Genomic DNA, 24,515 nt, shown 5'->3' on the forward strand with positions numbered 1-24,515 from the left:
ACATTTCTTGGTAGAATCATGCAGGATTGAAATTTTTGATGGTTTTTAACTCCTCTCAACAGCCCAAACAAGTTTCTAAAAGGATGAGTTTGCAACTACTTTACTTTTGGAGAAAATTCAAAACATTCATTATTCAATAGGGCCCAAACTATCAAAAACCAGCGGTTTCAATGAACACACATTTCTTGGTAGAATCATGCAGGACTGAATTTTTTGATGTTTTTCTACTCCTCTCATGAGCCCAAACAAGTCTCTAAAAGCATGAGTTTGCAACTACTTTACTTTTGAAGAAAATTCAAAACATTCATTATTCAATAGAGCCCAATAGCAAAAATCAGGTTTTGAATGAAGAATCACATTTCTTGGTAGAATCATGCAGGATTGAAATTTTTGATGGTTTTTTACTCCTCTCAACAGCCCAAACAAGTTTCTAAAAGGATGAGTTTGCAACTACTTTACTTTTGGAGAAAATTCAAAACATTCATTATTCAATAGGGCCCAAACTATCAAAAACCAGCGGTTTCAATGAACACACATTTCTTGGTAGAATCATGCAGGACTGAAATTTTTGATGTTTTTCTACTCCTCTCATGAGCCCAAACAAGTCTCTAAAAGCATGAGTTTGCAACTACTTTACTTTTGGAGAAAATTCAAAACATTCATTATTCAATAGAGCCCAATAGCAAAAACCAGGTTTTGAATGAAGAATCACATTTCTTGGTAAAATCATGCAGGATTGAAATTTTTGATGGTTTTTTACTCCTCTCAACAGCCTAAACAAGTTTCTAAAAGGATGAGTTTGCAACTACTTTACTTTTGGAGAAAATTCAAAACATTCATTATTCAATAGGGCCCAAACTATCAAAAACCAGCGGTTTCAATGAACACACATTTCTTGGTAGAATCATGCAGGACTGAAATTTTTGATGTTTTTCTACTCCTCTCATGAGCCCAAACAAGTCTCTAAAAGCATGAGTTTGCAACTACTTTACTTTTGGAGAAAATTCAAAACATTCATTATTCAATAGAGCCCAATAGCAAAAATCAGGTTTTGAATGAAGAATCACATTTCTTGGTAAAATCATGCAGGATTGAAATTTTTGATGGTTTTTTACTCCTCTCAACAGCCCAAACAAGTTTCTAAAAGGATGAGTTTGCAACTACTTTACTTTTGGAGAAAATTCAAAACATTCATTATTCAATAGGGCCCAAACTATCAAAAACCAGCGGTTTCAATGAACACACATTTCTTGGTAGAATCATGCAGGACTGAAATTTTTGATGTTTTTCTACTCCTCTCATGAGCCCAAACAAGTCTCAAAAAGCATGAGTTTGCAACTACTTTACTTTTGGAGAAAATTCAAAACATTCATTATTCAATAGAGCCCAATAGCAAAAATCGGGTTTTGAATGAAGAATCACATTTCTTGGTAGAATCATGCAGGATTGAAATTTTTGATGGTTTTTTACTCCTCTCAACAGCCCAAACAAGTTTCTAAAAGGATGAGTTTGCAACTACTTTACTTTTGGAGAAAATTCAAAACATTCATTATTCAATAGGGCCCAAAATATCAAAAACCAGCGGTTTGAATGAACACACATTTCTTGGTAGAATCGTGCAGGACTGAAATTTTTGATGTTTTTCTACTCCTCTCATGAGACCAAACAAGTCTCTAAAAGGATGAGTTTGCAACTACTTTACTTTTGGAGAAAATTCAAAACATTCATTATTCAATAGAGCCCAATAGCAAAAACCAGCGTTTTGAATGAAGAATCACATTTCTTGGTAGAATCATGCAGGATTGAAATTTTTGATGGTTTTTTACTCCTCTCAACAGCTCAAACAAGTTTCTAAAAGGATGAGTTTGCAACTACTTTACTTTTGGAGAAAATTCAAAACATTCATTATTCAATAGGGCCCAAACTATCAAAAACCAGCGGTTTGAATGAACACACATTTCTTGGTAGAATCATGCAGGACTGAAATTTTTGATGTTTTTCGACTCCTCTCATGAGCCCAAACAAGTCTCTAAAAGCATGAGTTTGCAACTACTTTACTTTTGGAGAAAATTCAAAACATTCATTATTCAATAGAGCCCAATAGCAAAAATCAGGTTTTGAATGAAGAATCACATTTCTTGGTAGAATCATGCAGGATTGAAATTTTTGATGGTTTTTTACTCCTCTCAACAGCCCAAACAAGTTTCTAAAAGGATGAGTTTGCAACTACTTTACTTTTGGAGAAAATTCAAAACATTCATTATTCAATAGGGCCCAAAATATCAAAAACCAGCGGTTTGAATGAACACACATTTCTTGGTAGAATCGTGCAGGACTGAAATTTTTGATGTTTTTCTACTCCTCTCATGAGCCCAAACAAGTCTCTAAAAGGTTGAGTTTGCAACTACTTTACTTTTGGAGAAAATTCAAAACATTCATTATTCAATAGAGCCCAATAGCAAAAACCAGCGTTTTGAATGAAGAATCACATTTCTTGGTAGAATCATGCAGGATTGAAATTTTTGATGGTATTTTACTCCTCTCAACAGCCCAAACAAGTTTCTAAAAGGATGAGTTTGCAACTACTTTACTTTTGGAGAAAATTCAAAACATTCATTATTCAATAGGGCCCAAAATATCAAAAAACAGCGGTTTGAATGAACACACATTTCTTGGTAGAATCGTGCAGGACTGAAATTTTTGATGTTTTTCTACTCCTCTCATGAGCCCAAACAAGTCTCTAAAAGGATGAGTTTGCAACTTCTTTACTTTTGGAGAAAAGTCAAAACATTCATTATTCAATAGAGCCCAATAGCAAAAACCAGCATTTTGAATGAAGAATCACATTTCTTGGTAGAATCATGCAGGATTGAAATTTTTGATGGTTTTTTACTCCTCTCAACAGCCCAAACAAGTTTCTAAAAGGATGAGTTTGCAACTACTTTACTTTTGGAGAAAATTCAAAACATTCATTATTCAATAGGGCCCAAACTATCAAAAACCAGCGGTTTCAATGAACACACATTTCCTGGTAGAATCATGCAGGACTGAAATTTTTGATGTTTTTCTACTCCTCTCATGAGCCAAAACAAGTCTCTAAAAGCATGAGTTTGCAACTACTTTACTTTTGAAGAAAATTCAAAACATTCATTATTCAATAGAGCCCAATAGCAAAAATCAGGTTTTGAATGAAGAATCACATTTCTTGGTAGAATCATGCAGGATTTAAATTTTTGATGGTTTTTTACTCCTCTCAACAGCCCAAACAAGTTTCTAAAAGGATGAGTTTGCAACTACTTTACTTTTGGAGAAAATTCAAAACATTCATTATTCAATAGGGCCCAAACTATCAAAAACCAGCGGTTTCAATGAACACACATTTCTTGGTAGAATCATGCAGGACTGAAATTTTTGATGTTTTTCTACTCCTCTCATGATCCCAAACAAGTCTCTAAAAGCATGAGTTTGCAACTACTTTACTTTTGAAGAAAATTCAAAACATTCATTATTCAATAGAGCCCAATAGCAAAAATCAGGTTTTGAATGAAGAATCACATTTCTTGGTAGAATCATGCAGGATTGAAATTTTTGATGGTTTTTTACTCCTCTCAACAGCCCAAACAAGTTTCTAAAAGGATGAGTTTGCAACTACTTTACTTTTGGAGAAAATTCAAAACATTCATTATTCAATAGGGCCCAAACTATCAAAAACCAGCGGTTTCAATGAACACACATTTCTTGGTAGAATCATGCAGGACTGAAATTTTTGATGTTTTTCTACTCCTCTCATGAGCCCAAACAAGTCTCTAAAAGCATGAGTTTGCAACTACTTTACTTTTGGAGAAAATTCAAAACATTCATTATTCAATAGAGCCCAATAGCAAAAACCAGGTTTTGAATGAAGAATCACATTTCTTGGTAAAATCATGCAGGATTGAAATTTTTGATGGTTTTTTACTCCTCTCAACAGCCTAAACAAGTTTCTAAAAGGATGAGTTTGCAACTACTTTACTTTTGGAGAAAATTCAAAACATTCATTATTCAATAGGGCCCAAACTATCAAAAACCAGCGGTTTCAATGAACACACATTTCTTGGTAGAATCATGCAGGACTGAAATTTTTGATGTTTTTCTACTCCTCTCATGAGCCCAAACAAGTCTCTAAAAGCATGAGTTTGCAACTACTTTACTTTTGGAGAAAATTCAAAACTTTCATTATTCAATAGAGCCCAATAGCAAAAACCAGCGTTTTGAATGAAGAATCACATTTCTTGGTAGAATCATGCAGGATTGAAATTTTTGATGGTTTTTTACTCCTCTCAACAGCCCAAACAAGTTTCTAAAAGGATGAGTTTGCAACTACTTTACTTTTGGAGAAAATTTAAAACATTCATTATTCAATAGGGCCCAAACTATCAAAAACCAGCGGTTTGAATGAACACACATTTCTTGGTAGAATCGTGCAGGACTGAAATTTTTGATGTTTTTCTACTCCTCTCATGAGCCCAAACAAGTCTCTAAAAGGATGAGTTTGCAACTACTTTACTTTTGGAGAAAATTCAAAACATTCATTATTCAATAGAGCCCAATAGCAAAAACCAGCGTTTTGAATGAAGAATCACATTTCTTGGTAGAAGCATGCAGGATTGAAATTTTTGATGGTTTTTTACTCCTCTCAACAGCCCAAACAAGTTTCTAAAAGGATGAGTTTGCAACTACTTTACTTTTGGAGAAAATTCAAAACATTCATTATTCAATAGGGCCCAAACTATCAAAAACCAGCGGTTTCAATGAACACACATTTCTTGGTAGAATCATGCAGGACTGAAATTTTTGATGTTTTTCTACTCCTCTCATGAGCCCAAACAAGTCTCTAAAAGCATGAGTTTGCAACTACTTTACTTTTGAAGAAAATTCAAAACATTCATTATTCAATAGAGCCCAATAGCAAAAATCAGGTTTTGAATGAAGAATCACATTTCTTGGTAGAATCATGCAGGATTGAAATTTTTGATGGATTTTTTACTCCTCTCAACAGCCCAAACAAGTTTCTAAAAGGATGAGTTTGCAACTACTTTACTTTTGGAGAAAATTCAAAACATTCATTATTCAATAGGGCCCAAACTATCAAAAACCAGCGGTTTCAATGAAAACACATTTCCTGGTAGAATCATGCAGGACTGAAATTTTTGATGTTTTTCTACTCCTCTCATGAGCCCAAACAAGTCTCTAAAAGCATGAGTTTGCAACTACTTTACTTTTGGAGAAAATTCAAAACATTCATTATTCAATAGAGCCCAATAGCAAAAATCAGGTTTTGAATGAAGAATCACATTTCTTGGTAGAATCATGCAGGATTGAAATTTTTGATGGTTTTTTACTCCTCTCAACAGCCCAAACAAGTTTCTAAAAGGATGAGTTTGCAACTACTTTACTTTTGGAGAAAATTCAAAACATTCATTATTCAATAGGGCCCAAAATATCAAAAACCAGCGGTTTGAATGAACACACATTTCTTGGTAGAATCATGCAGGACTGAAATTTTTGATGTTTTTCTACTCCTCTCATGAGCCCAAACAAGTCTCTAAAAGGATGAGTTTGCAACTACTTTACTTTTGGAGAAAATTCAAAACATTCATTATTCAATAGAGCCCAATAGCAAAAACCAGCGTTTTGAATGAAGAATCACATTTCTTGGTAGAATCATGCAGGATTGAAATTTTTGATGGTTTTTTACTCCGCTCAACAGCCCAAACAAGTTTCTAAAAGGATGAGTTTGCAACTACTTTACTTTTGGAGAAAATTCAAAACATTCATTATTCAATAGGGCCCAAACTATCAAAAACCAGCGGTTTCAATGAACACACATTTCTTGGTAGAATCATGCAGGACTGAAATTTTTGATGTTTTTCTACTCCTCTCATGATCCCAAACAAGTCTCTAAAAGCATGAGTTTGCAACTACTTTACTTTTGAAGAAAATTCAAAACATTCATTATTCAATAGAGCCCAATAGCAAAATCAGGTTTTGAATGAAGAATCACATTTCTTGGTAGAATCATGCAGGATTGAAATTTTTGATGGTTTTTTACTCCTCTCAACAGCCCAAACAAGTTTCTAAAAGGATGAGTTTGCAACTACTTTACTTTTGGAGAAAATTCAAAACATTCATTATTCAATAGGGCCCAAACTATCAAAAACCAGCGGTTTCAATGAACACACATTTCTTGGTAGAATCATGCAGGACTGAAATTTTTGATGTTTTTCTACTCCTCTCATGAGCCCAAACAAGTCTCTAAAAGCATGAGTTTGCAACTACTTTACTTTTGGAGAAAATTCAAAACATTCATTATTCAATAGAGCCCAATAGCAAAAACCAGGTTTTGAATGAAGAATCACATTTCTTGGTAAAATCATGCAGGATTGAAATTTTTGATGGTTTTTTACTCCTCTCAACAGCCTAAACAAGTTTCTAAAAGGATGAGTTTGCAACTACTTTACTTTTGGAGAAAATTCAAAACATTCATTATTCAATAGGGCCCAAACTATCAAAAACCAGCGGTTTCAATGAACACACATTTCTTGGTAGAATCATGCAGGACTGAAAGTTTTGATGTTTTTCTACTCCTCTCATGAGCCCAAACAAGTCTCTAAAAGCATGAGTTTGCAACTACTTTACTTTTGGAGAAAATTCAAAACTTTCATTATTCAATAGAGCCCAATAGCAAAAACCAGCGTTTTGAATGAAGAATCACATTTCTTGGTAGAATCATGCAGGATTGAAATTTTTGATGGTTTTTTACTCCTCTCAACAGCCCAAACAAGTTTCTAAAAGGATGAGTTTGCAACTACTTTACTTTTGGAGAAAATTTAAAACATTCATTATTCAATAGGGCCCAAACTATCAAAAACCAGCGGTTTGAATGAACACACATTTCTTGGTAGAATCGTGCAGGACTGAAATTTTTGATGTTTTTCTACTCCTCTCATGAGCCCAAACAAGTCTCTAAAAGGATGAGTTTGCAACTACTTTACTTTTGGAGAAAATTCAAAACATTCATTATTCAATAGAGCCCAATAGCAAAAACCAGCGTTTTGAATGAAGAATCACATTTCTTGGTAGAAGCATGCAGGATTGAAATTTTTGATGGTTTTTTACTCCTCTCAACAGCCCAAACAAGTTTCTAAAAGGATGAGTTTGCAACTACTTTACTTTTGGAGAAAATTCAAAACATTCATTATTCAATAGGGCCCAAACTATCAAAAACCAGCGGTTTCAATGAACACACATTTCTTGGTAGAATCATGCAGGACTGAAATTTTTGATGATTTTCTACTCCTCTCATGAGCCCAAACAAGTCTCTAAAAGCATGAGTTTGCAACTACTTTACTTTTGAAGAAAATTCAAAACATTCATTATTCAATAGAGCCCAATAGCAAAAATCAGGTTTTGAATGAAGAATCACATTTCTTGGTAGAATCATGCAGGATTGAAATTTTTGATGGATTTTTTACTCCTCTCAACAGCCCAAACAAGTTTCTAAAAGGATGAGTTTGCAACTACTTTACTTTTGGAGAAAATTCAAAACATTCATTATTCAATAGGGCCCAAACTATCAAAAACCAGCGGTTTCAATGAAAACACATTTCCTGGTAGAATCATGCAGGACTGAAATTTTTGATGTTTTTCTACTCCTCTCATGAGCCCAAACAAGTCTCTAAAAGCATGAGTTTGCAACTACTTTACTTTTGGAGAAAATTCAAAACATTCATTATTCAATAGAGCCCAATAGCAAAAATCAGGTTTTGAATGAAGAATCACATTTCTTGGTAGAATCATGCAGGATTGAAATTTTTGATGGTTTTTTACTCCTCTCAACAGCCCAAACAAGTTTCTAAAAGGATGAGTTTGCAACTACTTTACTTTTGGAGAAAATTCAAAACATTCATTATTCAATAGGGCCCAAAATATCAAAAACCAGCGGTTTGAATGAACACACATTTCTTGGTAGAATCATGCAGGACTGAAATTTTTGATGTTTTTCTACTCCTCTCATGAGCCCAAACAAGTCTCTAAAAGGATGAGTTTGCAACTAGTTTACTTTTGGAGAAAATTCAAAACATTCATTTATTCAATAGAGCCCAATAGCAAAAACCAGCGTTTTGAATGAAGAATCACATTTCTTGGTAGAATCATGCAGGATTGAAATTTTTGATGGTTTTTTACTCCTCTCAACAGCCCAAACAAGTTTCTAAAAGGATGAGTTTGCAACTACTTTACTTTTGGAGAAAATTCAAAACATTCATTATTCAATAGGGCCCAAACTATCAAAAACCAGCGGTTTCAATGAACACACATTTCTTGGTAGAATCATGCAGGACTGAAATTTTTGATGTTTTTCTACTCCTCTCATGAGCCCAAACAAGTCTCTAAAAGCATGAGTTTGCAACTACTTTACTTTTGGAGAAAATTCAAAACATTCATTATTCAATAGAGCCCAATAGCAAAAATCAGGTTTTGAATGAAGAATCACATTTCTTGGTAGAATCATGCAGGATTGAAATTTTTGATGGTTTTTTACTCCTCTCAACAGCCCAAACAAGTTTCTAAAAGGATGAGTTTGCAGCTACTTTACTTTTGGAGAAAATTCAAAACATTCATTATTCAATAGGGCCCAAAATATCAAAAACCAGCGGTTTGAATGAACACACATTTCTTGGTAGAATCATGCAGGACTGAAATTTTTGATGTTTTTCTACTCCTCTCATGAGCCCAAACAAGTCTCTAAAAGGATGAGTTTGCAACTACTTTACTTTTGGAGAAAATTCAAAACATTCATTATTCAATAGAGCCCAATAGCAAAAACCAGCGTTTTGAATGAAGAATCACATTTCTTGGTAGAGTCATGCAGGATTGAAATTTTTGATGGTTTTTTACTCCTCTCAACAGCCCAAACAAGTTTCTAAAAGGATGAGTTTGCAACTACTTTACTTTTGGAGAAAATTCAAAACATTCATTATTCAATAGGGCCCAAACTATCAAAAACCAGCGGTTTGAATGAACACACATTTCTTGGTAGAATCATGCAGGACTGAAATTTTTGATGTTTTTCGACTCCTCTCATGAGCCCAAACAAGTCTCTAAAAGCATGAGTTTGCAACTACTTTACTTTTGGAGAAAATTCAAAACATTCATTATTCAATAGAGCCCAATAGCAAAAACCAGCGTTTTGAATGAAGAATCACATTTCTTGGTAGAATCATGCAGGATTGAAATTTTTGATGGTTTTTTACTCCTCTCAACAGCCCAAACAAGTTTCTAAAAGGATGAGTTTGCAACTACTTTACTTTTGGAGAAAATTCAAAACATTCATTATTCAATAGGGCCCAAACTATCAAAAACCAGCGGTTTCAATGAACACACATTTCTTGGTAGAATCATGCAGGACTGAATTTTTTGATGTTTTTCTACTCCTCTCATGAGCCCAAACAAGTCTCTAAAAGCATGAGTTTGCAACTACTTTACTTTTGGAGAAAATTCAAAACATTCATTATTCAATAGAGCCCAATAGCAAAAATCAGGTTTTGAATGAAGAATCACATTTCTTGGTAGAATCATGCAGGATTGAAATTTTTGATGGTTTTTTACTCCTCTCAACAGCTCAAACAAGTTTCTAAAAGGATGAGTTTGCAACTACTTTACTTTTGGAGAAAATTCAAAACATTCATTATTCAATAGGGCCCAAAATATCAAAAACCAGCGGTTTGAATGAACACACATTTCTTGGTAGAATCGTGCAGGACTGAAATTTTTGATGTTTTTCTACTCCTTTCATGAGCCCAAACAAGTCTCTAAAAGGTTGAGTTTGCAACTACTTTACTTTTGGAGAAAATTCAAAACATTCATTATTCAATAGAGCCCAATAGCAAAAACCAGCGTTTTGAATGAAGAATCACATTTCTTGGTAGAATCATGCAGGATTGAAATTTTTGATGGTTTTTTACTCCTCTCAACAGCCCAAACAAGTTTCTAAAAGGATGAGTTTGCAACTACTTTACTTTTGGAGAAAATTCAAAACATTCATTATTCAATAGGGCCCAAACTATCAAAAACCAGTGGTTTGAATGAACACACATTTCTTGGTAGAATCATGCAGGACTGAAATTTTTGATGTTTTTCTACTCCTCTCATGAGCCCAAACAAGTCTCTAAAAGCATGAGTTTGCAACTACTTTACTTTTGGAGAAAATTCAAAACATTCATTATTCAATAGAGCCCAATAGCAAAAATCAGGTTTTGAATGAAGAATCACATTTCTTGGTAGAATCATGCAGGATTGAAATTTTTGATGGTTTTTTACTCCTCTCAACAGCCCAAACAAGTTTCTAAAAGGATGAGTTTGCAACTACTTTACTTTTGGAGAAAATTCAAAACATTCATTATTCAATAGGGCCCAAAATATCAAAAACCAGCGGTTTGAATGGACACACATTTCGTGGTAGAATCATGCAGGACTGAAATTTTTGATGTTTTTCTACTCCTCTCATGAGCCCAAACAAGTCTCTAAAAGGATGAGTTTGCAACTACTTTACTTTTGGAGAAAATTCAAAACTTTCATTATTCAATAGAGCCCAATAGCAAAAACCAGCGTTTTGAATGAAGAATCACATTTCTTGGTAGAATCATGCAGGATTGAGATTTTTGATGGTTTTTTACTCCTCTCAACAGCCCAAACAAGTTTCTAAAAGGATGAGTTTGCAACTACTTTACTTTTGGAGAAAATTCAAAACATTCATTATTCAATAGGGCCCAAACTATCAAAAACCAGAGGTTTCAATGAACACACATTTCTTGGTAGAATCATGCAGGACTGAAATTTTTGATGTTTTTCTACTCCTCTCTTGAGCCCAAACAAGTCTCTAAAAGCATGAGTTTGCAACTACTTTACTTTTGGAGAAAATTCAAAACATTCATTATTCAATAGAGCCCAATAGCAAAAATCAGGTTTTGAATGAAGAATCACATTTCTTGGTAAAATCATGCAGGATTGAAATTTTTGATGGTTTTTTACTCCTCTCAACAGCCCAAACAAGTTTCTAAAAGGATGAGTTTGCAACTACTTTACTTTTGGAGAAAATTCAAAACATTCATTATTCAATAGGGCCCAAACTATCAAAAACCAGCGGTTTCAATGAACACACATTTCTTGGTAGAATCATGCAGGACTGAAATTTTTGATGTTTTTCTACTCCTCTCATGAGCCCAAACAAGTCTCTAAAAGCATGAGTTTGCAACTACTTTACTTTTGGAGAAAATTCAAAACTTTCATTATTCAATAGAGCCCAATAGCAAAAACCAGCGTATTGAATGAAGAATCACATTTCTTGGTAGAATCTTGCAGGATTTAAATTTTTGATGGTTTTTTACTCCTCTCAACAGCCCAAACAAGTTTCTAAAAGGATGAGTTTGCAACTACTTTACTTTTGGAGAAAATTCAAAACATTCATTATTCAACAGGGCCCAAACTATCAAAAACCAGCGGTTTCAATGAACACACATTTCTTGGTAGAATCATGCAGGACTGAAATTTTTGATGTTTTTCTACTCCTCTCATGAGCCCAAACAAGTCTCTAAAAGGATGAGTTTGCAACTACTTTACTTTTGGAGAAAATTCAAAACATTCATTATTCAATAGAGCCCAATAGCAAAAACCAGCGTTTTGAATGAAGAATCACATTTCTTGGTAGAATCATGCAGGATTGAAATTTTTGATGGTTTTTTACTCCTCTCAACAGCCCAAACAAGTTTCTAAAAGGATGAGTTTGCAACTACTTTACTTTTGGAGAAAATTCAAAACATTCATTATTCAATAGGGCCCAAACTATCAAAAACCAGCGGTTTCAATGAACACACATTTCTTGGTAGAATCATGCAGGACTGAAATTTTTGATGTTTTTCTACTCCTCTCATGAGCCCAAACAAGTCTCTAAAAGCATGAGTTTGCAACTACTTTACTTTTGAAGAAAATTCAAAACATTCATTATTCAATAGAGCCCAATAGCAAAAATCAGGTTTTGAATGAAGAATCACATTTCTTGGTAGAATCATGCAGGATTGAAATTTTTGATGGTTTTTTACTCCTCTCAACAGCCCAAACAAGTTTCTAAAAGGATGAGTTTGCAACTACTTTACTTTTGGAGAAAATTCAAAACATTCATTATTCAATAGGGCCCAAACTATCAAAAACCAGCGGTTTCAATGAACACACATTTCTTGGTAGAATCAAGCAGGACTGAAATTTTTGATGTTTTTCTACTCCTCTCATGAGCCCAAACAAGTCTCTAAAAGCATGAGTTTGCAACTACTTTACTTTTGGAGAAAATTCAAAACATTCATTATTCAATAGAGCCCAATAGAAAAATCAGGTTTTGAATGAAGAATCACATTTCTTGGTAAAATCATGCAGGATTGAAATTTTTGATGGTTTTTTACTCCTCTCAACAGCCCAAACAAGTTTCTAAAAGGATGAGTTTGCAAATACTTTACTTTTGGAGAAAATTCAAAACATTCATTATTCAATAGGGCCCAAACTATCAAAAACCAGCGGTTTCAATGAACACACATTTCTTGGTAGAATCATGCAGGACTGAAATTTTTGATGTTTTTCTACTCCTCTCATGAGCCCAAACAAGTTTCAAAAAGCATGAGTTTGCAACTACTTTACTTTTGGAGAAAATTCAAAACATTCACTATTCAATAGAGCCCAATAGCAAAAATCAGGTTTTGAATGAAGAATCACATTTCTTGGTAAAATCATGCAGGATTGAAATTTTTGATGGTTTTTTACTCCTCTCAACAGCCCAAACAAGTTTCTAAAAGGATGAGTTTGCAACTACTTTACTTTTGGAGAAAATTCAAAACATTCATTATTCAATAGGGCACAAACTATCAAAAAACAGCGGTTTCAATGAACACACATTTCTTGGTAGAATCATGCAGGACTGAAATTTTTGATGTTTTTCTACTCCTCTCATGAGCCCAAACAAGTCTCTAAAAGCATGAGTTTGCAGCTACTTTACTTTTGGAGAAAATTCAAAACATTCATTATTCAATAGAGCCCAATAGCAAAAACCAGCATTTTGAATGAAGAATCACATTTCTTGGTAGAATCATGCAGGATTGAAATTTTTGATGGTTTTTTACTCCTCTCAACAGCCCAAACAAGTTTCTAAAAGGATGAGTTTGCAACTACTTTACTTTTGGAGAAAATTTAAAACATTCATTATTCAATAGGGCCCAAACTATCAAAAACCAGCGGTTTGAATCAACACACATTTCTTGGTAGAATCATGCAGGACTGAAATTTTTGATGTTTTTCTACTCCTCTCATGAGCCCAAACAAAACAAGTCTCTAAAAGCATGAGTTTGCAACTACTTTACTTTTGGAGAAAATTCAAAACATTCATTATTCAATAGAGCCCAATAGCAAAAATCAGGTTTTGAATGAAGAATCACATTTCTTGGTAGAATCATGCAGGATTGAAATTTTTGATGGTTTTTTACTCCTCTCAACAGTCCAAACAAGTTTCTAAAAGGATGAGTTTGCAACTACTTTACTTTTGGAGAAAATTCAAAACATTCATTATTCGATAGGGCCCAAAATATCAAAAACCAGCGGTTTGAATGAACACACATTTCTTGGTAGAATCGTGCAGGACTGAAATTTTTGATGTTTTTCTACTCCTCTCATGAGCCCAAACAAGTCTCTAAAAGCATGAGTTTGCAACTACTTTACTTTTGGAGAAAATTCAAAACATTCATTATTCAATAGAGCCCAATAGCAAAAACCAGCGTTTTGAATGAAGAATCACATTTCTTGATAGAAGCATGGAGGATTGAAATTTTTGATGGGTTTTTACTCCTCTCAACATCCCAAACAAGTTTCTAAAAGGATGAGTTTGCAACTACTTTACTTTTGGAGAAAATTCAAAACATTCATTATTCAATAGGGCCCAAACTATCAAAAACCAGCGGTTTCAATGAACACACATTTCTTGGTAGAATCATGCAGGACTGAAATTTTTGATGATTTTCTACTCCTCTCATGAGCCCAAACAAGTCTCTAAAAGCATGAGTTTGCAACTACTTTACTTTTGAAAAAAATTCAAAACATTCATTATTCAATAGAGCCCAATAGCAAAAATCAGGTTTTGAATGAAGAATCACATTTCTTGGTAGAATCATGCAGGATTGAAATTTTTGATGGTTTTTTACTCCTCTCAACAGCCCAAACAAGTTTCTAAAAGGATGAGTTTGCAACTACTTTACTTTTGGAGAAAATTCAAAACATTCATTATTCAATAGGGCCCAAACTATCAAAAACCAGCGGTTTCAATGAAAACACATTTCTTGGTAGAATCATGCAGGACTGAAATTTTTGATGTTTTTCTACTCCTCTCATGAGCCCAAACAAGTCTCTAAAAGCATGAGTTTGCAACTACTTTACTTTTGAAGAAAATTCAAAATATTCATTATTCAATAGAGCCCAATAGCAAAAATCAGGTTTTGAATGAAGAATCACATTTCTTGGTAGAATCATGCAGGATTGAAATTTTTGATGGTTTTTTACTCCTCTCAACAGCCCAAACAAGTTTCTAAAAGGATGAGTTTGCAACTACTTTACTTTTGGAGAAAATTCAAAACATTCATTATTCAATAGGGCCCAAACTATCAAAAACCAGCGGTTTGAATGAACACACATTTCTTGGTAGAATCATGCAGGACTGAAATTTTTGATGTTTTTCGACTCCTCTCATGAGCCCAAACAAGTCTCTAAAAGCATGAGTTTGCAACTACTTTACTTTTGGAGAAAATTCAAAACATTCATTATTCAATAGAGCCCAATAGCAAAAACCAGCGTTTTGAATGAAGAATCACATTTCTTGGTAGAATCATGCAGGATTGAAATTTTTGATGGTTTTTTACTCCTCTCAACAGCCCAAACAAGTTTCTAAAAGGATGAGTTTGCAACTACTTTACTTTTGGAGAAAATTCAAAACATTCATTATTCAATAGGGCCCAAAATATCAAAAACCAGTGGTTTGAATGAACACACATTTCTTGGTAGAATCGTGCAGGACTGAAATTTTTGATGTTTTTCTACTCCTCTCATGAGCCCAAACAAGTCTCTAAAAGGTTGAGTTTGCAACTACTTTACTTTTGGAGAAAATTCAAAACATTCATTATTCAATAGAGCCCAATAGCAAAAACCAGAGTTTTGAATGAAGAATCACATTTCTTGGTAGAATCATGCAGGATTGAAATTTTTGATGGTTTTTTACTCCTCTCAACAGCCCAAACAAGTTTCTAAAAGGATGAGTTTGCAACTACTTTACTTTTGGAGAAAATTCAAAACATTCATTATTCAATAGGGCCCAAACTATCAAAAACCAGCGGTTTCAATGAACACACATTTCTTGGTAGAATCATGCAGGACTGAAATTTTTGATGTTTTTCTACTCCTCTCATGAGCCCAAACAAGTCTCTAAAAGCATGAGTTTGCAACTACTTTACTTTTGGAGAAAATTCAAAACTTTCATTATTCAATAGAGCCCAATAGCAAAAAACAGCGTTTTGAATGAAGAATCACATTTCTTGGTAGAATCATGCAGGATTGAAATTTTTGATGGTTTTTTACTCCTCTCAACAGCCCAAACAAGTTTCTAAAAGGATGAGTTTGCAACTACTTTACTTTTGGAGAAAATTCAAAACATTCATTATTCAATAGGGCCCAAACTATCAAAAACCAGTGGTTTGAATGAACACACATTTCTTGGTAGAATCATGCAGGACTGAAATTTTTGATGTTTTTCTACTCCTCTCATGAGCCCAAACAAGTCTCTAAAAGCATAAGTTTGCAACTACTTTACTTTTGGAGAAAATTCAAAACATTCATTATTCAATAGAGCCCAATAGCAAAAATCAGGTTTTGAATGAAGAATCACATTTCTTGGTAGAATCATGCAGGATTGAAATTTTTGATGGTTTTTTACTCCTCTCAACAGCCCAAACAAGTTTCTAAAAGGATGAGTTTGCAACTACTTTACTTTTGGAGAAAATTCAAAACATTCATTATTCAATAGGGCCCAAAATATCAAAAACCAGCGGTTTGAATGAACACACATTTCGTGGTAGAATCATGCAGGACTGAAATTTTTGATGTTTTTCTACTCCTCTCATGAGCCCAAACAAGTCTCTAAAAGGATGAGTTTGCAACTACTTTACTTTTGGAGAAAATTCAAAACATTCATTATTCAATAGAGCCCAATAGCAAAAACCAGCGTTTTGAATGAAGAATCACATTTCTTGGTAGAATCATGCAGGATTGAAATTTTTGATGGTTTTTTACTCCTCTCAACAGCCCAAACAAGTTTCTAAAAGGATGAGTTTGCAACTACTTTACTTTTGGAGAAAATTCAAAACATTCATTATTCAATAGGGCCCAAACTGTCAAAAACCAGCGGTTTCAATGAACACACATTTCTTGGTAGAATCATGCAGGACTGAAATTTTTGATGTTTTTCTACTCCTCTCATGAGCCCAAACAAGTCTCTAAAAGCATGAGTTTGCAACTACTTTACTTTTGAAGAAAATTCAAAACATTCATTATTCAATAGAGCCCAATAGCAAAAATCAGGTTTTGAATGAAGAATCACATTTCTTGGTAGAATCATGCAGGATTGAAATTTTTGATGGTTTTTTACTCCTCTCAACAGCCCAAACAAGTTTCTAAAAGGATGAGTTTGCAACTACTTTACTTTTGGAGAAAATTCAAAACATTCATTATTCAATAGGGCCCAAACTATCAAAAACCAGCGGTTTCAATGAACACACATTTCTTGGTAGAATCATGCAGGACTGAAATTTTTGATGTTTTTCTACTCCTCTCATGAGCCCAAACAAGTCTCTAAAAGCATGAGTTTGCAACTACTTTACTTTTGAAGAAAATTCAAAACATTCATTATTCAATAGAGCCCAATAGCAAAAATCAGGTTTTGAATGAAGAATCACATTTCTTGGTAGAATCATGCAGGATTGAAATTTTTGATGTTTTTTTACTCCTCTCAACAGCCCAAACAAGTTTCTAAAAGGATGAGTTTGCAACTACTTTACTTTTGGAGAAAATTCAAAACATTCATTATTCAATAGGGCCCAAACTATCAAAAACCAGAGGTTTCAATGAACACACATTTCTTGGTAGAATCATGCAGGACTGAAATTTTTGATGTTTTTCTACTCCTCTCATGAGCCCAAACAAGTCTCTAAAAGCATGAGTTTGCAACTACTTTACTTTTGGAGAAAATTCAAAACATTCATTATTCAATAGAGCCCAATAGCAAAAATCAGGTTTTGAATGAAGAATCACATTTCTTGGTAGAATCATGCAGGATTGAAATTTTTGATGGTTTTTTACTCCTCTCAACAGCCCAAACAAGTTTCTAAAAGGATGAGTTTGCAACTACTTTACTTTTGGAGAAAATTCAAAACATTCATTATTCAATAGGGCCCAAACTATCAAAAACCAGCGGTTTCAATGAACACACATTTCTTGGTAGAATCAAGCAGGACTGAAATTTTTGATGTTTTTCTACTCCTCTCATGAGCCCAAACAAGTCTCTAAAAGCATGAGTTTGCAACTACTTTAGTTTTGGAGAAAATTCAAAACATTCATTATTCAATAGAGCCCAATAGCAAAAATCAGGTTTTGAATGAAGAATCACATTTCTTGGTAAAATCATGCAGGATTGAAATTTTTGATGGTTTTTTACTCCTCTCAACAGCCCAAACAAGTTTCTAAAAGGATGAGTTTGCAAATACTTTACTTTTGGAGAAAATTAAAAACATTCATTATTCAATAGGGCCCAAACTATCAAAAACCAGCGGTTTCAATGAACACACATTTCTTGGTAGAATCAAGCAGGACTGAAATTTTTGATGTTTTTCTACTCCTCTCATGAGCCCAAACAAGTCTCTAAAAGCATGAGTTTGCAACTACTTTACTTTTGGAGAAAATTCAAAACATTCATTATTCAATAGAGCCCAATAGCAAAAATCAGGTTTTGAATGAAGAATCACATTTCTTGGTAGAATCATGCAGGATTGAAATTTTTGATGGTTTTTTACTCCTCTCAACAGCCCAAACAAGTTTCTAAAAGGATGAGTTTGCAAATACTTTACTTTTGGAGAAAATTCAAAACATTCATTATTCAATAGGGCCCAAACTATCAAAAACCAGTGGTTTGAATGAACACACATTTCTTGGTAGAATCATGCAGGACTGAAATTTTTGATGTTTTTCTACTCCTCTCATGAGCCCAAACAAGTCTCTAAAAGCATAAGTTTGCAACTACTTTACTTTTGGAGAAAATTCAAAACATTCATTATTCAATAGAGCCCAATAGCAAAAATCAGGTTTTGAATGAAGAATCACATTTCTTGGTAGAATCATGCAGGATTGAAATTTTTGATGGTTTTTTACTCCTCTCAACAGCCCAAACAAGTTTCTAAAAGGATGAGTTTGCAACTACTTTACTTTTGGAGAAAATTCAAAACATTCATTATTCAATAGGGCCCAAACTATCAAAAACCAGCGGTTTCAATGAACACACATTTCTTGGTAGAATCATGCAGGACTGAAATTTTTGATGTTTTTCTACTCCTCTCATGAGCCCAAACAAGTCTCTAAAAGCATGAGTTTGCAACTACTTTACTTTTGAAGAAAATTCAAAACATTCATTATTCAATAGAGCCCAATAGCAAAAATCAGGTTTTGAATGAAGAATCACATTTCTTGGTAGAATCATGCAGGATTGAAATTTTTGATGTTTTTTTACTCCTCTCAACAGCCCAAACAAGTTTCTAAAAGGATGAGTTTGCAACTACTTTACTTTTGGAGAAAATTCAAAACATTCATTATTCAATAGGGCCCAAACTATCAAAAACCAGAGGTTTCAATGAACACACATTTCTTGGTAGAATCATGCAGGACTGAAATTTTTGATGTTTTTCTACTCCTCTCATGAGCCCAAACAAGTCTCTAAAAGCATGAGTTTGCAACTACTTTACTTTTGGAGAAAATTCAAAACATTCATTATTCAATAGAGCCCAATAGCAAAAATCAGGTTTTGAATGAAGAATCACATTTCTTGGTAGAATCATGCAGGATTGAAATTTTTGATGGTTTTTTACTCCTCTCAACAGCCCAAACAAGTTTCTAAAAGGATGAGTTTGCAACTACTTTACTTTTGGAGAAAATTCAAAACATTCATTATTCAATAGGGCCCAAACTATCAAAAACCAGCGGTTTCAATGAACACACATTTCTTGGTAGAATCAAGCAGGACTGAAATTTTTGATGTTTTTCTACTCCTCTCATGAGCCCAAACAAGTCTCTAAAAGCATGAGTTTGCAACTACTTTACTTTTGGAGAAAATTCAAAACATTCATTATTCAATAGAGCCCAATAGCAAAAATCAGGTTTTGAATGAAGAATCACATTTCTTGGTAAAATCATGCAGGATTGAAATTTTTGATGGTTTTTTACTCCTCTCAACAGCCCAAACAAGTTTCTAAAAGGATGAGTTTGCAACTACTTTACTTTTGGAGAAAATTCAAAACATTCATTATTCAATAGGGCCCAAACTATCAAAAACCAGCGGTTTCAATGAACACACATTTCTTGGTAGAATCATGCAGGACTGAAATTTTTGATGTTTTTCTACTCCTCTCATGAGCCCAAACAAGTTTCAAAAAGCATGAGTTTGCAACTACTTTACTTTTGGAGAAAATTCAAAACATTCACTATTCAATAGAGCCCAATAGCAAAAATCAGGTTTTGAATGAAGAATCACATTTCTTGGTAAAATCATGCAGGATTGAAATTTTTGATGGTTTTTTACTCCTCTCAACAGCCCAAACAAGTTTCTAAAAGGATGAGTTTGCAACTACTTTACTTTTGGAGAAAATTCAAAACATTCATTATTCAATAGGGCACAAACTATCAAAAACCAGCGGTTTCAATGAACACACATTTCTTTGTAGAATCATGCAGGACTGAAATTTTTGATGTTTTTCTACTCCTCTCATGAGCCCAAACAAGTCTCTAAAAGCATGAGTTTGCAGCTACTTTACTTTTGGAGAAAATTCAAAACATTCATTATTCAATAGAGCCCAATAGCAAAAACCAGCATTTTGAATGAAGAATCACATTTCTTGGTAGAATCATGCAGGATTGAAATTTTTGATGGTTTTTTACTCCTCTCAACAGCCCAAACAAGTTTCTAAAAGGATGAGTTTGCAACTACTTTACTTTTGGAGAAAATTTAAAACATTCATTATTCAATAGGGCCCAAGCTATCAAAAACCAGCGGTTTGAATCAACACACATTTCTTGGTAGAATCATGCAGGACTGAAATTTTTGATGTTTTTCTACTCCTCTCATGAGCCCAAACAAAACAAGTCTCTAAAAGCATGAGTTTGCAACTACTTTACTTTTGGAGAAAATTCAAAACATTCATTATTCAATAGAGCCCAATAGCAAAAATCAGGTTTTGAATGAAGAATCACATTTCTTGGTAGAATCATGCAGGATTGAAATTTTTGATGGTTTTTTACTCCTCTCAACAGTCCAAACAAGTTTCTAAAAGGATGAGTTTGCAACTACTTTACTTTTGGAGAAAATTCAAAACATTCATTATTCGATAGGGCCCAAAATATCAAAAACCAGCGGTTTGAATGAACACACATTTCTTGGTAGAATCGTGCAGGACTGAAATTTTTGATGTTTTTCTACTCCTCTCATGAGCCCAAACAAGTCTCTAAAAGCATGAGTTTGCAACTACTTTACTTTTGGAGAAAATTCAAAACATTCATTATTCAATAGAGCCCAATAGCAAAAACCAGCGTTTTGAATGAAGAATCACATTTCTTGATAGAAGCATGCAGGATTGAAATTTTTGATGGGTTTTTACTCCTCTCAACATCCCAAACAAGTTTCTAAAAGGATGAGTTTGCAACTACTTTACTTTTGGAGAAAATTCAAAACATTCATTATTCAATAGGGCCCAAAATATCAAAAAACAGCGGTTTGAATGAACACACATTTCTTGGTAGAATCGTGCAGGACTGAAATTTTTGATGTTTTTCTACTCCTCTCATGAGCCCAAACAAGTCTCTAAAAGGATGAGTTTGCAACTTCTTTACTTTTGGAGAAAAGTCAAAACATTCATTATTCAATAGAGCCCAATAGCAAAAACCAGCGTTTTGAATGAAGAATCACATTTCTTGGTAGAATCATGCAGGATTGAAATTTTTGATGGTTTTTTACTCCTCTCAACAGCCCAAACAAGTTTCTAAAAGGATGAGTTTGCAACTACTTTACTTTTGGAGAAAATTCAAAACATTCATTATTCAATAGGGCCCAAACTATCAAAAACCAGCGGTTTCAATGAACACACATTTCCTGGTAGAATCATGCAGGACTGAAATTTTTGATGTTTTTCTACTCCTCTCATGAGCCTAAACAAGTCTCTAAAAGCATGAGTTTGCAACTACTTTACTTTTGAAGAAAATTCAAAACATTCATTATTCAATAGAGCCCAATAGCAAAAATCAGGTTTTGAATGAAGAATCACATTTCTTGGTAGAATCATGCAGGATTTAAATTTTTGATGGTTTTTTACTCCTCTCAACAGCCCAAACAAGTTTCTAAAAGGATGAGTTTGCAACTACTTTACTTTTGGAGAAAATTCAAAACATTCATTATTCAATAGGGCCCAAACTATCAAAAACCAGCGGTTTCAATGAACACACATTTCTTGGTAGAATCATGCAGGACTGAAATTTTTGATGTTTTTCTACTCCTCTCATGATCCCAAACAAGTCTCTAAAAGCATGAGTTTGCAACTACTTTACTTTTGAAGAAAATTCAAAACATTCATTATTCAATAGAGCCCAATAGCAAAAATCAGGTTTTGAATGAAGAATCACATTTCTTGGTAGAATCATGCAGGATTGAAATTTTTGATGGTTTTTTACTCCTCTCAACAGCCCAAACAAGTTTCTAAAAGGATGAGTTTGCAACTACTTTACTTTTGGAGAAAATTCAAAACATTCATTATTCAATAGGGCCCAAACTATCAAAAACCAGCGGTTTCAATGAACACACATTTCTTGGTAGAATCATGCAGGACTGAAATTTTTGATGTTTTTCTACTCCTCTCATGAGCCCAAACAAGTCTCTAAAAGCATGAGTTTGCAACTACTTTACTTTTGGAGAAAATTCAAAACATTCATTATTCAATAGAGCCCAATAGCAAAAACCAGGTTTTGAATGAAGAATCACATTTCTTGGTAAAATCATGCAGGATTGAAATTTTTGATGGTTTTTTACTCCTCTCAACAGCCTAAACAAGTTTCTAAAAGGATGAGTTTGCAACTACTTTACTTTTGGAGAAAATTCAAAACATTCATTATTCAATAGGGCCCAAACTATCAAAAACCAGCGGTTTCAATGAACACACATTTCTTGGTAGAATCATGCAGGACTGAAATTTTTGATGTTTTTCTACTCCTCTCATGAGCCCAAACAAGTCTCTAAAAGCATGAGTTTGCAACTACTTTACTTTTGGAGAAAATTCAAAACTTTCATTATTCAATAGAGCCCAATAGCAAAAACCAGCGTTTTGAATGAAGAATCACATTTCTTGGTAGAATCATGCAGGATTGAAATTTTTGATGGTTTTTTACTCCTCTCAACAGCCCAAACAAGTTTCTAAAAGGATGAGTTTGCAACTACTTTACTTTTGGAGAAAATTTAAAACATTCATTATTCAATAGGGCCCAAACTATCAAAAACCAGCGGTTTGAATGAACACACATTTCTTGGTAGAATCGTGCAGGACTGAAATTTTTGATGTTTTTCTACTCCTCTCATGAGCCCAAACAAGTCTCTAAAAGGATGAGTTTGCAACTACTTTACTTTTGGAGAAAATTCAAAACATTCATTATTCAATAGAGCCCAATAGCAAAAACCAGCGTTTTGAATGAAGAATCACATTTCTTGGTAGAAGCATGCAGGATTGAAATTTTTGATGGTTTTTTACTCCTCTCAACAGCCCAAACAAGTTTCTAAAAGGATGAGTTTGCAACTACTTTACTTTTGGAGAAAATTCAAAACATTCATTATTCAATAGGGCCCAAACTATCAAAAACCAGCGGTTTCAATGAACACACATTTCTTGGTAGAATCATGCAGGACTGAAATTTTTGATGTTTTTCTACTCCTCTCATGAGCCCAAACAAGTCTCTAAAAGCATGAGTTTGCAACTACTTTACTTTTGAAGAAAATTCAAAACATTCATTATTCAATAGAGCCCAATAGCAAAAATCAGGTTTTGAATGAAGAATCACATTTCTTGGTAGAATCATGCAGGATTGAAATTTTTGATGGATTTTTTACTCCTCTCAACAGCCCAAACAAGTTTCTAAAAGGATGAGTTTGCAACTACTTTACTTTTGGAGAAAATTCAAAACATTCATTATTCAATAGGGCCCAAACTATCAAAAACCAGCGGTTTCAATGAAAACACATTTCCTGGTAGAATCATGCAGGACTGAAATTTTTGATGTTTTTCTACTCCTCTCATGAGCCCAAACAAGTCTCTAAAAGCATGAGTTTGCAACTACTTTACTTTTGGAGAAAATTCAAAACATTCATTATTCAATAGAGCCCAATAGCAAAAATCAGGTTTTGAATGAAGAATCACATTTCTTGGTAGAATCATGCAGGATTGAAATTTTTGATGGTTTTTTACTCCTCTCAACAGCCCAAACAAGTTTCTAAAAGGATGAGTTTGCAACTACTTTACTTTTGGAGAAAATTCAAAACATTCATTATTCAATAGGGCCCAAAATATCAAAAACCAGCGGTTTGAATGAACACACATTTCTTGGTAGAATCATGCAGGACTGAAATTTTTGATGTTTTTCTACTCCTCTCATGAGCCCAAACAAGTCTCTAAAAGGATGAGTTTGCAACTACTTTACTTTTGGAGAAAATTCAAAACATTCATTATTCAATAGAGCCCAATAGCAAAAACCAGCGTTTTGAATGAAGAATCACATTTCTTGGTAGAATCATGCAGGATTGAAATTTTTGATGGTTTTTTACTCCGCTCAACAGCCCAAACAAGTTTCTAAAAGGATGAGTTTGCAACTACTTTACTTTTGGAGAAAATTCAAAACATTCATTATTCAATAGGGCCCAAACTATCAAAAACCAGCGGTTTCAATGAACACACATTTCTTGGTAGAATCATGCAGGACTGAAATTTTTGATGTTTTTCTACTCCTCTCATGATCCCAAACAAGTCTCTAAAAGCATGAGTTTGCAACTACTTTACTTTTGAAGAAAATTCAAAACATTCATTATTCAATAGAGCCCAATAGCAAAATCA

Source organism: Dendrobates tinctorius, unplaced genomic scaffold, assembly GCF_039654945.1.
Source record: "Dendrobates tinctorius isolate UK_male_01 unplaced genomic scaffold, ASM3965494v1 ptg000015l, whole genome shotgun sequence".
Lineage (NCBI taxonomy): Eukaryota > Metazoa > Chordata > Amphibia > Anura > Dendrobatidae > Dendrobates > Dendrobates tinctorius.